This window comes from Myotis lucifugus, unplaced genomic scaffold (assembly GCF_000147115.1).
Source record: "Myotis lucifugus unplaced genomic scaffold, Myoluc2.0 scaffold_10290, whole genome shotgun sequence".
NCBI classification, from domain to species: Eukaryota; Metazoa; Chordata; class Mammalia; order Chiroptera; family Vespertilionidae; genus Myotis; species Myotis lucifugus.
Window position 1 is genome coordinate 1,240 of NW_005881338.1, and position 4,608 is coordinate 5,847.

The following is a 4,608-nucleotide window of genomic DNA, read 5'->3' on the forward strand; positions in this document are numbered from 1 at the left end:
TTAAAATTTTTTTAAAAATATATTTTATTGATTTCAGAAAGGAAGGGAGAGGGAGAGAAAGACAGAAACATCAGTGATGAGAGAGAATTACTGATTGGCTGCCTCCTGCACGCCCCACACTGGGGATCGAGCCCACAACCTGGGTGTGTGTCCTGACGGGGAATGGAACTGTGACCACCTGGTTCATGGGCTGATGCTCAGCCCCTGAGCCCCACCGGCCGCGCCTTACACTGGTTTTTATAGCATTTCAGGTGTACAGCAGAGTGACCGGCTCAGCATTTTGGGTTTAATAACAAACACAGTGTATTCTCTTCTGCTAAAAGGTGAAACCAAAGCAGACGAGAGCTCCCACACGGAGGCTGCGGAAGAGAAGCAGGAGGAGGACAGCGACTACCACCGGAGCGACGAGCAGGTCGGTGCCTTTGCGCCCCTGTGCCCTGCATTCCCTGAGGCCCCCGCTCCCTAAGGCCCCCGCTCCCTGAGGCCCCTGCTCCCTAAGACCACCCGCTCCCTAAGACCGCCCGCTCCCTAAGGCCGCAGAGCACAGCCTGGCACTCCCGTGGGACTCGCTCTCATTTAAAACAGAGAAAGGCCATGAGGGAAAGAAAATAGAAACACTAAATGTTCATTCATTTTCTTAGTTTTTCCTGCCACCTCCTTACTTTATTATTATTTCTTTTTTAATTGTCAAAGTAAATATGCTCACTGTAAAACATTTTAAATATAAAAGGGTAAAGTTCACCCTCCACACCCCTTGGGCCACCTCAGCCCGTCTCTGGTTGTCACTGAATAATTTGGTGCAGGCATTTTCCCTGCAAATAGTTCACAAGAGAAACCCAGTGGGCAGGAAAAGGTAATTCAAAATGTAACGTGGAGGCATCTGTTCGCATCATTCGCCTCAGCATTAGACTGAACAGGAAACAGTAAGCAGCACGGAGATTCTGTAGGAGAAAGTGAGGGATCCCGTGTCCTGGTGACTCGGCAGCTGACAGTCGCCACACTGTCCTCAGAGGCAGGACGTGCCTGCTGTGGGCTGTCCCTCAGCCACAGAGACAGAAACAAGACGTGGGAGACGGACACGCACGGACTCAGACCGCCGTCCGCGTGACCTGAGCGTGTCATTTTTAATCCATTCTGTTGGGTCCCTGGTAATTTTAGACGTGTACGTATTTCATTAGTTCGTTTGTAAATTCTTCCACCCGAGTGTGATGGTGATGGCCACTTTCTGTGGCACCTGAAGGAGAATGTGGCCGAGCACTGGCGACTCGGGTGGGCTTTCTCAGTGGCCACGTGGCTCCCGGGCCCCCCTCCCTCAGGGCGGTGCCTGGCTCCTCTCACCCACACGTCCTCCTGACGGTCGGGAGGGACCTCGTGAGCCACAGGCTGCTCCCAGCTCCCGCTCCTGCAGCGGCCAACAGGACACCGCTCCCCACACGACACGTCTGCAGAGCGCGGGCCTGTCTGCTGTGGGCCGTCCAGCAGCAGGGAGCTGGGCACAGCCTGGGGGCAGACGGGCACGTGTGTGTCCTGCGCAGCAGCTTCCGACGGCTCCGCCTTGGGGTCTGACTGGAGACCAGGCAGCCACAGGGAGCAGAGTGCTCGGTTCGCCTTGAAGTCTGGGCTCAGACAGAACCAGCAGCGTCAGAGCGTCTCTCCCAACGCGGCAAACACCCCGTGGGTTTCACGATCCTGTGTGTGGAAGTGGTTTTTAAAATTCCTTCCTGTGGTGTTGGGGTCTGTTTGGTTTCTGATTTCGAGAAAGTCAGCCTTCTTAGCCGTTAGGGGGTTCGCAGAGCCGGCGCCCCGAGGCGAGCCACCCAGCCCTGCCCTCTCTCCCGAAGGTGAGCATCTGCCTGGAGTGCAACAGCAGCAAGCTGCGCGGCCTGAAGCGCAAGTGGATCCGCTGCTCCGCCCAGGCCACCGTGCTGCACCTGAAGAAGTTCATCGCCAAGAAGCTCAACCTCTCGTCCTTCAACGAGGTAGCCCCTTCTCCTTCCAGAGTGACACTTCGGGCTTTGTGTTTGGTGGTTTTTTACAACTTTCTTGGGAGAGTTTAAATTGGAAAAAAATGTTTGTTCTGCCTGTGCCCAGAGTGTCCCAGGAAGCAGTGAGGCGGGATGGCCCAGAGACGTGAATGGGGGGGAGGGGGGTGATGAGAGAGCTGGTTAAAATGTGTTGCAGGTTTAATTTCACCAACGGACAGACGGATGGACGGACGGGCGGTGGGTGGGATGACTGGGTGGGGAGGCAGGGAGGTACAATACTGTCCAGTTGTGATAAATGCCGAGAATAAAACAAAGCCTGGTGACTCGTGGGGTCGGTGGTGGGCTGGGAGCACACAGCCGGGGAGTCACGGGCCCTTCTGCGGGGCAGCACTAAGGCCAGGATGTGCCTGGTCCGCAGGAGCCAGCTGTGCGTGCAGAGGTGCAAGGAAAGGGCTTTGGGGCCTTAAGCACAGGGTCCGTGATTTGAGCTGTGGTTTTAAAATGGTCCCCAAGCTGCGAGGAAAATGGATTGTTGGGGTACAGAGATGGAAGCCAGGGAGGCCAGCTGGGGGCTGTCGGACAGGACGGTCAGGAGAGAGGGACGGGTGGTGAGAAGTGACGGACTTGAGGTACGTTGTAGAGAGAGCAGTGGTGGTGGCCCTGACCCAGCTGTGGCCACAGCCTAATCCCGAACCTGTGAATGGAACCTTTTTGGGGAAAAGGTCTTTTCGGATGTAAGGTCTTGAGATGAAGTAGCCCTGGGTTATCTGGTGGACCCTCACGCCAATTACACGTGTCCTCACAAGGCGAGGCAGGCGAAACCTGAGCCACAGAAGGTGGTGTGAGGACAGAGCCGGGAGGCGGACACAAGCCCGGGACACCAGGGCCCCAGGAGCTGGACAGGCAGGAAGGACCCCCCCCCCCACCCCCACCCCCGAGCCTGGGAGGAGCTCTGCCCGCCGGCAAGTCTGAGAGCGTGACCTTCAGCTGTTTAAGCCGCCAGTTGCCATAGAAAATGAAACTAGATTTTGGGACCAGAAGTGGGGTCCATGCTGAACAAATCCCCCAAAATGTGGGTGTGGCTTTGGAGTCGGGTGACGGGTAGAGACGAGAAGAACGTTGAGAAACACAACTTGAAAAGCCTTGCGGGTCACCTTGAAGGGACGTGTGGGCGTGCGGCCCTCACAGGTGATTCTGATGACGGCCCGGGGGAAGCGAGGCGGCTTCTTAGAGGTAGATGGCGCCAGAAGCGGGTGTGGAAGAACTGGTGCGGCCTCAGAAGGGAACGAGGAGTGTGGTGTGGACACAGAACGTGGCTGGCTGTGTCCTGCCGTGCGTGGGAAGCAGACGTTGGAAGTGACGCACTTGGATAGTTAGCTGAGATGTCCAAGCAAAGTACTGAACGCGTGGCCTGGTTTCTCTACGTACAATAAAGCACGCAGGAGAGACGGGCTCAGAAAGGAACGGCTAAGCAAAAGCAACCCAGCACCTGATGCTCTTGGACGTCCACGGCCTGTCCAGACGCAAGAAGATGGGTCTATCAGGAACGCCATGTTAGGACGGCATGCCCGGGGGGAGGCCAGGTGTGGCTGCACAGCCTTCCGCTGCAGAGAGGAGCCTGGGGAGGGGAGAGGAGGGGAGGGGAGCTATCCCGGGAGACCTGTGGGTCCGTGACGTCCATGGGAGACCCACAGGGTTGATGAGTGTTGTGTCAGCAGAAACACCACCAGCTTGGACAGGAAGAGAGGAGAGGCCGTCACTTCCGAGCTCTTCGTGCAGCATCTAAGCGGTAGAGCTCCTCGGTGCCAGCGTGAGCTGCCCTTCAGGGAAGGGGGAATGGCTCCGGGCAGATGTTCGGGCAGAGGGCAGACCCTCAGCCCCCAGCGGTGACTCCTCTGCAGCCCCTGGCGTTTCCCCTGCTGGACTTCAAACTTGCTGAGACCAGTCACCCTGTGTGCTTCCTCGTCCACCTCCCAGTGGACAGGCCTGTCTCCGGTGCCTGTTCCCCCTCGTGTCCCAGGCCCACGGCGGAGAGGGCATTGCCCAGGTGGACCCTCCCCGGAGCTCACCACCCTGGTCACTGTGAGTCAGGAGACAGGGCTGGGATGTTAAGCTGCTGGTGTCTGGATGTGGTTTTGGAGTTGATGCTGGAATCGCTTGAAACTCTCAGGGATGTGAGTGGAGTGGATGGGTGTGGGTTTGGGGGACCAGAGCGGCCTGCGGTAGGTTGAGTGGCAGCCCCACCAGCATATGCCCGACTCCTAACGCCCAGAACATGTGAGTGGGACTTAGAAAGACCTCGGATATGTGTTAAGAATGTGGATGTGGGGAAAGAGAATGTGGAGTGAGGAGATCATCCTGAAGTACCAGGCGGTGCCCTAAACCCAGTGATCGGTCTCAGAGAAGGGCAGACACAAGGAATGGAGGCGGAAATGAGTAACAAAGGAAATCTGGAAAATACAAAAAACTGTGGAAATTAAACAACACACTTTTGAACAACCAGTGGATCAAACAAGAAATCAAAAAGAAGATACTTAGATGATTGAAAATGAGAACACAACGTACTGAAACGCATGGGGGAGCAGGAAAGCAGTGCTGGGGGAGTGACAGTGGGAGAGCAGTG

General features: G+C 56.4%; 1 long non-coding RNA gene across 1 annotated transcript; it reads left to right on the forward strand.

The window, feature by feature from the left end:
* Positions 1 to 300: 300 nt before the first annotated feature.
* LOC106696140 lies at positions 301 to 3,603 on the forward strand. Its single transcript, XR_001347037.2, has 3 exons — positions 301 to 412; positions 1,842 to 1,979; positions 2,092 to 3,603. It is a non-coding gene; the product is annotated as an uncharacterized LOC106696140 (long non-coding RNA).
* Positions 3,604 to 4,608: the final 1,005 nt, after the last annotated feature.